The following is a 10,564-nucleotide window of genomic DNA, read 5'->3' on the forward strand; positions in this document are numbered from 1 at the left end:
AGACATAGCAATTCTCTTTCTCTCTTGAGAGAGAGTCATTACAGCTGGGCTCTGCTCCATTCTTCCATGAAAGCTTCCCAGCAGAAATGTCTGTTGCTGATCTGCTCCACTCTCCTAAGGGAGTCTCCCATAAGAGATGTCCATTGCTTCTGTGCTCTTCTGGGCTAAGTGAGTTTCCAAACAGTTATGTCAACTGTATCTCAGTTCAACTCCACTAAAGATTTCCTGATCCATTCCAGTGAAAGAAGGTGTTCATATAAATCTCAGTCAAGAGATTTATTTAGGAGGGAAGAATCCAGAGTGTGAGTTCCTCTGCAAGTCTGGAAAGAGGCAGCTGCCAACTGAATGAGCATATGACTCATATAGGGCTTCTTGGAGGCAGAGCAGCTCTAAGGAGATTTAGAAGGTGAGAACTGGTGAGATTTAAATGCCTGGGCTTGAACAAGCTCAGAGATGGGCTGGATTTTGTGCTCTGGAGTTGGTTGGTTTTGAGCTCAGAGAGACAAGGGTAGATTGCATTTTTTTTGCTTTGGTTTGAGAGCCAAAGCAGATTTCTTTCAGTATCCAGATTTGATGTTTGACTGTGTTTTCAGGGTGATGTTGTATCTTTCACTAGTTCTGGAATTAGGAGCAAAGGGTTTTCCTTTGTATCTCATTTCACTACCAGGTTGCGATTTTTATCTTGGCTCTATCTCCTTCCCAAAAGACTTCATAAAATCACAAATTAGGTATTGTCCATGAGTTTCCTGGTGCAAATAAAATAAAAGCTGGTATCATAATGCTTGAACAGATTGTTGACACTATCATTTTTTACAGAATAAATACTGTTGGTTAACAGACTGTAAATGTGATGGCTTAAAATTAATTTGCAATAAGAAACCCTCAGTGTCTTCTTCAGGTACCCAAAAACTTTATCAGATTGATTACACACAAAAAGTTTTACTCCTGTAACAAGTACAAAACATTTACCACACTGTTTATTTTTTTCACTACATTATGATTATTCTCATGTTTTTGAAGACTATAATCCTTAAGTTTACAGTTTCTCTCCAGGATAGTTTGTTTCATGTATTTGGAGATTATTGTGACAACAGATTTGCGAAACAAATCCATTCACAAGTTTCTTTCCAATCTGTGTCCTTTTCTGCATTTGAAGATGAATAAGACATGAAAAGACTTTTCCAAACTCATTTCATGCATACCTTTATGCACCCATGTGTGTTCTTTGATGCCTTTGAAGAGCATTGTTTTGAGCAAAGACCTTATCACACTGATTACATTCATAGGGTTTCTCTCCAGTATGTGTTCTTTCATGTATTTGAAGAGCACTGTGTTGAGCAAAGGTCTTACCACAGTGATTACATTCATAGGGTTTCTCTCCAGTATGTATTCTCTTATGCAATTGAAGAGTATGGGCCTGTCCAAATGCCTTACCACACTGATTACATTCATAGGGGTTCTCTCCAGTGTGTGTTTGCTTATGCGATTGAAGATGATTGTGTTGTGCAAAGGCTTTACCACACTGATTACAATCATAGGGTTTCTCTCCAGTATGAGTTCTTTCATGTGTTTGAAGATGACTGTGTTGAGCAAAGGCCTTACCACACTGATTACTTTCATAGGGTTTCTCTCCAGTATGTATTCTTTTATGCAATTGAAGAGTACGGGGCTGTCCAAATGCCTTACCACACTGATTACATTCATAGGGTTTCTCACTAGTATGTGTTCTTTTATGGTATTGAAGAGTATTTTGTTGAGCAAAGGCCTTACTACAGTGATTACATTCATAAGGTTTCTCTCCAGTATGTGTTCTTTTATGCACTTTAAGATGACTGTGTTGAGCAAAGGCCTTACCACACTGACTACATTCATAGGGTTTCTAGGTAGTATGTGTTTTTTTATGCAATTGAAGAGTATGAAGCTGTCCAAAGGCCGTACCACACTGATTACATTCATAGGATTTCTCTCCAGTATGTGTTCTTTTATGCTTTTGAAGAGCACTGTGTTGAGCAAAGGCCTTACCACACTGACTACATGGATAGGGTTTCTCTCCAGTATGTGTTCTTCTATGCAATTGAAGATGATTAAGTCGTGCAAAGGCCTTACCACACTGATTACATTCATAGGGTTTCTCTCCAGTATGTGTTCTTCTATGCCTTTGGAGATCACTGTGACATGCAAAGGCCTTACCACACTGATTACATTTATAGGGTTTCTCTCCAGTATGTATTCTTTTATGCAATTGAAGAGTATGGGGCCGTCCAAATGCCTTACCACACTGATTACATTCATAGGGTTTCTCTCCAGTGTGTGTTCTTTTATGCGATTGAAGATGACCGTGTCGTGCAAAGGCTTTACCACACTGATTACATTCATAGGGTTTCTCTCCAGTATGTGTTCTTTTATGGTTTTGAAGAGTATTTTGTTGAGCAAAGGCCTTATTACACTGATTACATTCATAGGGTTTCTCTCCAGTATGTTTTCTTTTATGCTCTTTAAAATGACTGTGTTGAACAAAGGCCTTACCACACTGACTACATTTATATGGTTTCTCTCCAGTGTGTGTTCTTTTATGATATTGAAGATGATCGTGTCGTGCAAAAGCCTTACCACACTGAATACATTCATAGGGTTTCTCTCCAGTATGTGTTCTTTTATGTATTTGAAGATGACTGTGTTGAGCAAAGACCTTACCACACAGAATACATTCATAGGGTTTCTCTCCAGTGTGTGTTCTTTTATGCAATTTAAGATGACCGTGTCGTGCAAAGGCTTTACCACACTGATTACATGCATAGGGTTTCTCTCCAGTATGTGTTCTTTCATGGTTTTGAAGAGTATTTTGTTGAGCAAAGGCCTTACTACACTGATTACATTCATAAGGTTTCTCTCCAGTATGTGTTCTTTTATGCTCTTTAAGATGACTGTGTTGAACAAAGGCCTTACCACACTGACTACATTCATGTGGTTTCTCTCCAGTGTGTGTTCTTTTATGTGATTGAAGATGATCATGTCGTGCAAAGGCCTTACCACACTGATTACATTCATAGGGTTTCTCTCCAGTATGTGTTCTTTTATGCCTTTGAAGATCACTCTGATATGCAAAGGCCTTACCACAGTGATTACATTCACAGGGTTTTTTTTCAGTATGTGTTCTTGTGTTCATTTGAAAAGAACTGTGATGAGCAAAGGCTTTACAACACTGATTAGATGCATAGGATTTCTCACTATAATATCTTCTTTCATTCCTCTGAAGCTGACTATCATATGCCAAGGCTTTATCACATTGAGGATGTACTGAATATTTCTTTCCAGAATTATTTCTTTTAATCCTGCAAGTATAATTGGAACACATAAAAGTTTTACCACATTCAATACACTCATGAACCTACATATCTGTATGTATTATTTTTATAATTTAGTCTAATAGTAAACAGAATTCAGATATTAAGGTTTTATAACTTTGTTTAAACTCATGCTTTCTTCTGTAATTAAGGGTTCTTTTGCATTTTTTAAGACACTTGTCATGGTAAATTCCTTTATTATGTGGTTTAAATTTTCACCTTTACAGAAACATTTTTCAATTTGACATATTTCACATATTTGAAGACAACTGAATAACCTCAGAACAACTTTATTGCATTCTTAAACTGTCCTATACTGTAAATCATACTACATTTGCTAAGTAAACTAGGACAATAAGAAGTATTTGCACAATTCTAGAACTCATGTGGCTTCTCTGCACTGTGACTTTTTTTATCTATTAACAGTTATGTGAGAAAACCAATTTTTTATATAGTTCAATCAATTTGAGAAAGGGTACTTAACATGGGGACTAATGCTTATCTTCTAATTGTTTTTAGAGAGAGATATGCTGTGATTTTCCATATTCCCATGTGCATAGGCTTGTATTGAGAGTAATTTGTGGTATACAAGGTAAAGGAAGAATCACAAACAAAAAATTTCCACACTGAATTATCACGGTGTGACATTCTGTTCCTCATAGATGTGCAGTAGAAGTTTCTTCACAACAACTGCCACTTAACTCTAACTGCTTCTGTCACCAATCTTAATATAGTAATAAGAAGTATATGAGTAATACAAGATTTACTATGTGCTCTCGATTTATTAGAAAGTCTTGCAGATATACTTATCATCACTCCAATGTATACACATTTTGTATTATGAGTAGTAAGAAATAAATGGATTGGTAGATCTACAGAATAGCTCTCATGGTTGTATGCTTCAAATGCTGATATCTGTTTAGCCGTTTCTCATGACTTCTTAATAAAAAAAAAATGCCTTGAAAATGTAATTCAACTACATGAAATTCTATATGGATTTTTCAGAAGTTAATAATCATAAATGCACTTAAAGCTGTGCTTATTCACACTGTTGCTTTTATTTAAATCTTCTAGGACACATTATCATTTTATTAGAGGATCATTATTTTCAGCATGCATAAGAAAATTACCTTTCATGTCTTCTAGAATGTTGACAATGTTCTTTACTATTATGTTCTTCCCAAATGTATCCTAAAATGCAGTACCAGAAAATGTATGTTATAATATTGAATACTATGCATCATTTAAGTAACTATTTTAACTAAACCTTAGAACCATTTTGATTTATTTACCTCATTCTTATTCTCCTTTCTAAATCAAATTATTTTTTTCTCATTTTTTTTTGTTTTTTTCGAGACAGGTTTTCTCTGTAGCTTTTGGTGCCTGTCCTGGAACTAGCTCTTGTAGACCAGGCTGGCCTCGAACTCAGAGATCTGCCTGCCTCTGCCTCCCGAGTGCTGGGATAAAAGGCGTGTGCCACCACTGCCCGGTTTAAATCAAATTATTGAAGAACATCATTAACCAAGAAAAAGCTGTCCCTTTATTTTGAAACAAGAAGGAAATTAATTTTTACCTATAGTAGTGAGGTTCCTGTAGGTCTCCAGCATCACATCTTTGTAGAGATTCTTCTGGGAAGGATCCAGCAAATTCCACTCTTCCCAAGTGAAGTTGATATGCACATCATCATAGGTCACTGCCTTCTAAAATATGCCATACATGATAGTGACATGATAGTGACACCATTGTAAATGTATACTTCTTTGATAGTATAGTCATAAAATTCTGGTATTCCCTAGTCATATTCTAAGACATAGACACTCACTTTAGAAGGAAAGTGTATAGGAGAGTCATCTCTGTCATTTCTTTACTCTTTGAATGAGATATCACCTTACATGTGAAATATCTATTAGCAAAGAGAAACAAGAAAACATATCAACAGTATATAGTACACATGAGAAAATTTTATGAAGATTAACTAACTACAAATAGAAAAATAAGTTGGACAACCTGGTTGTATTGACTCATGCCTTTAAGCTCAGAACTTCAAAAGCAGAGGCGGGTATATTTTTCCCTGAGTTAAATGCCAGACAAGTCTATGCAATAAGGTCCAGGAAGGTGAAAGTACATAGTAAAACCCTGTCTTCCAGGAAGTGGTGGTGCATGCCTTTAATCCTAGCAATCAGGAGGCAGAGGCAGCTTGGTCTCTGTGAGTTTGAGGACAGCCTGTACTTTGAGAGATAGTTCCAGGACAGGCTCCCAAGCTACAGAGAAACCCTGACTCAAAAATCAAGTAAACAATAAACAAAAAACAAACAAACAAAAAGACACTGTCTACATTGCAAATATCAGTGAATCAAGCAAGAATAATAGAGGAACTCAGAGGTTTTTACTGGAGTTCCTACAAAGAAATATACATTCACTCCACTTCTCTATTTATCTTCCAAACATCCGAAGTGCCCTAATTTAAATTGTAATGCCAATAACATTTTACAAACAGAGCTTTATGTTTAAACAGTTACAAATGGACAGATGAAAACATTAGCAATATAAAACTTGGGCATAAGTAATAAACACAAGCTGGGAGAGGGATGACTGAGTAGTACCTAGCTTTTGATGGTCTTGAATAGATGTGGCAGAATTGCCAGTACTTATTTGGGAATCATAACTATCCATTATTCCAAGTTCACAAATTCTGTGATCCTTTGATCATGTTGAGGACCAGGTACTCATGTGGTCCATAGTCATGCCGATACATCAAGTTGTTATATTAATTTTAAAAATGTAAAGTAAGCATAACAAGCAGGAAGAAGTTCAAGCACCTACAATTCAATGACTCTGAATTCTTAGGCAGTACTAATGTCACACCTACTGAAAGACTTCCAGACCCCAAAATGGGGGAAAAAGCTACTTCTATCATAGCCAACACAGACCAGAATACCAAAGAGCAGATAGAAACCAAGGAATAAACGTGCATCCAACAAAGACAAACAGAGATACTGGCACCTAGACCTGCAGTCACCTCAGACCCAGACACCTGACAAGAGCACAATAACATGATCAACAACAGACAGAACAATATGTCACTACCATATTCCAACTCTCCTACTACAGCACACCCTGAATATTCAAACCCAGTCAAAGTACAATTAAGTTAGATCAACTATGTAGATGTTTTATGTCCTTAAGAAAGAAGTGAATGAATTTTTTAAAAAAGCAAAGGAAGAGGCGCTTTGTTTATGAGCTACCCATCTAGCACTGAGATCTGATCTGGGCACCAGGAGAGCCATCACCAGGGTGAATGAGTTTCACCTGCAGCAGCAGCCCTAGACATGGAACTCAGACATTCCTCATCCCCCTATACTTCCTGGACTTCCTGCAGGGGCTATACTCCCCAGATACTGCCTCTCTCTTTCTATCCCACCCAGCTTGCATCCAGAACCCCCCTTCTGCCTCCCTCCCCTCTTCAGGCACATTACATCACCCAGCTCAGCCTGTTTGGGCTCTGGGTCCAAATCGTGAGGGCAACCAGGCAGACAGGAGTTCCTTTGTCTCAAGAGCCTGCCTGCAACAAGAAAGGTAGGCGCTTTGTTTACGAGCTACCCAACCAGCATGGAGATCTGATCTAGGCACCAGAAGAGCCATCACTGGAGAGTGCCATCACTGGGAAGGTACATCAGTGGGCAAGGAGACCTGGTCCTGTAAAAGAAATTCCATAGGGGAGCATTTGGAGGAAGAGATGGGCAGGTGCCAATGCAAGAATTCACCCAACAATCTGAAAAACAACATGAAACCACCAGAACCCAGTGACCTCAAAACAGGAGGACATGAACACCTTAATCAAGAAAAAGTAGAAAAAATTGACTTTATGAAAGTGATTGACACCCTTAAACAGCATGTAAAAAATGCCCTTATAGAAATGGATGAGAAGTATAACAGAAAGTTTGAAGAATTGAATAAATCAGTGAATGATACCCTAGGAAACCAAGGAAAAACAATCAAACAGATAATGGAAACAGTTCAAGACATGAAAACTGAAATGGAGGGAAGGAAGAAAACACACACAGGGCCGGATGGACATGGAAAATTTAAGTAAACAAACAGAGACTACAGAAACAAACATAGCCAACAGAATACAAGGGATAAAAGAAAGAATCATAGCTTCTGAAGATATCATAGAGAAAATAAATGCTCTGATCAAAGAAAACAGCAAGTCCAACAAACTTGCATCACAAAACATTCAGGAAATCTGGGACACAATAAAAAGATCAAACCTAAGAATAATAGGAGTAGAAGAAGGAGAAGAGTCACAGCTCAAAGGCCCAGAAAATATTTTTAATAAAATTATAGAAGAAAACTTTCCCAACCTAAGGAAAGATATACCTATGAAGGTTCAGGAAGCAAACAGAACACTGAATAGGCTGGATCAAAAAAAAAATCCCCTCACCATATAATAATCAAAACACAAAGCAAACAGAATAAAGAAAGAATATTAAGGGCTGCTAAGGAAAAAGGCCAAGTTACTTATAAAGGTAAACCTATCAGACTTACACCTGTCTTCTCCATGGAAACCATGAAAGCCAGAAGGTCCTGGATAGATGTACTGCAAAAACTGAGAGACCATGGATGCAAGACCAGACTACTATATCCAGCCAAGCTTCCGTTCACTATAAATGGAGAAAACAAATTTTCCAGGATAAAAACAAATTTAAACAATATTTATCCACAAATCCAGCCTTACAGAAAGTAATAGAAGGAAAATCACTAACCAAGGAGTCCAACAATGACCACAATAACTCAGACATCTAGAGACCCTTCACCAGCAAAACTCAAAGAAGGAAAACACACAAACCCTACTACTAAAAAAGTGACCGGAGTTAACAACCACTAGTCATTAATATCACTTAATGTCAATGGACTCAACTCACCTATAAAAAGGCACAGGAGAAGAGATTGGATACGAAAACAGGATCCAACATTCTGTTGTTTACAAGAAACACACCTCAACCACAAAGACAGGCCCCTACTCAGAGTAAAGGGCTGGGAAAAGGCTTATCAAGCAAATGGACCTAAGAAACAAGCAGGTGTGGCCATACTAATTTCTAACAAAGTTAACTTCAAACTTAAATCAATCAGAAGAGTCATTGCCAAATTCCTTTTATGAAGCTACAGTTACTCTGATACCAAAACCACACAAGGACTCAACCAAGAAAGAGAATTACAGCCAATCTCACTCATGAACATCAACGCAAAAATCCTCAATAAAATACTGGCAAACCAAATCCAAGAATACATTAGAAAAATTATCCATTATGATCAAGTAGGCTTCTTCCCAGAGATGCAGGGCTAGTTCAACATATGGAAATCTATCAATTTTTTTTTTTGATTTTGCGAGACAGGGTTTCTCCGTAGCTTTTGGTTCCTTTCCTGGAACTAGCTCTTGTAGACCAGGCTGGCCTCGAACTCATAGAGATCCGCTTGCCTCTGCCTCCCGAGTGCTGGGATTAAAGGCATGTGCCACCCCCGCCCGGCATGTAATCCATCATATAAATAAACTGAAAGAAAAAACCATATGATCATTTCATTAGATGCTGAAAAAGCATTTGACAAAATTCAACATCCCTTTATAATAAAAGTCTTTGAGAGATTAGGGATATAAAGGTCAAACCTAAATATAATAAAAGCTATTTACACCAAGCCAACAGCTAACATCAAATTAAACAGAGAGAAACTCAAAGCCATCCCACCAAAATCAGGAACAGGACAAAGATGTCCACTCTCTCCATACCTCATCAATATAGAGCTTGCACTTTTAGCAATAGCAATAAGACATCATAATGGGATCAAGGGGATTCGAATTGGAAATGAAGAAGTTAAACTTTCATTATTTACAGATGATATGATAGTGTACTTAAGCGACCCCAAAAACTCCACCAAAGAACTCCTACAGCTGATAAACACCTTTAGTAATGTGGCAGGATACAAGATCAACTCCAAAAAATCAGCCGCCCTCCTATACACAAAGGATAAAAAAGCAGAGAGGGAAATCAGAGAAGCATCACCTTTCAAGATAGCCACAAACAGCATAAAATATCTTGGGGTAACTCGAACCAAGGAAGTGAAAGATCTATTTGACAAGAACTTTAAGGCATTGAAGAAAGAAATTGAAGAGGATACCAGAAAATGGAAGGATCTCCCTTGCTCTTGGATTGGGAGGATCAACATAGTAAAAATGGCAATTCTTCCAAAGGCAATTTATTGATTCAATGCAATCCCCGTCAAGGTCCCATCAAAATTCTTTACAGATCTTGAGAGGACAATAATCAACTTTATATGGAAAAAAAAACGGGATAGCCAAAATAATGTTATACAATAAAGCAACTTCTAGAGGCAGAACCATCCCTGACTTTAAACTCTATTACAGAGCTACAGTAATGAAAACAGTGTGGTAGCAGCATAAAAACAGAGAGGTTGACCAATGGAATCGTATAAAAGATCCAGATTTTAACCCACAAACAGAGAAGTTGACCAATGGAATCGTATAGAAGATCCAGATTTTAACCCACAAACCCACCTCATTTTCGATAAAGGAGCTAAAAGTATACAATGGAAGAAGGAAAGCATCTTCAACAAATGGTGCTGGCAAAACTAGATGTCAATCTGCAGAAGAATGAAAATAGAACCATATCTATCACCATGAACAAAACTCAAGTCCAAATGGATCAAAGACTTCAATATCAATCTGAACACACTGAACCTGATAAAAGAGAAAGTGGAAAGTACCCTACCTCATATGGACACAGGATATCACTTCCTATGTATAACCCCAGAAGCACAGACATTACGGTAACATTATATAAATGAAACTGAGTACATTCTGTAAAGCAAAGGACACTGTCACTAAGATCAAAAGACAACCTACTGACTGGGAGAAGATCTTCACCAACCCTGCAACAGACAAACATCTGATCTCCAAAATATATAAAGAAATCAAGAAACTAGACTTTAAAATGCTAATTAACTCAATTAATAAATGGGGCATTGAACTGTATAGAGAATTCTCAACAGAAGAAGTTCAAATGGCCAAAAGACACTTAAGGTCATGCTCAACCTCCATAGCAATCAGGGAAATGCAAATCAAAACAACTTTGAGATATCATCTTACACCTGTCAGACTGGCTAAAATAAAAAACACCAATGATAGCCTTTGCTGGAGAGGTTGT

The 10,564-nt window shown here is 37.5% G+C and overlaps 1 pseudogene; it reads right to left on the reverse strand.

The window, feature by feature from the left end:
* Positions 1 to 1,204: 1,204 nt before the first annotated feature.
* On the reverse strand, positions 1,205 to 10,183 carry LOC121434663 (annotated as a pseudogene).
* Between the last annotated feature and the right edge of the window lie 381 nt (positions 10,184 to 10,564).

Source organism: Microtus oregoni, unplaced genomic scaffold (genome assembly GCF_018167655.1).
Source record: "Microtus oregoni isolate MIOR12 unplaced genomic scaffold, Mior012 000044F_ref0000062, whole genome shotgun sequence".
Taxonomy (NCBI): Eukaryota; Metazoa; Chordata; class Mammalia; order Rodentia; family Cricetidae; genus Microtus; species Microtus oregoni.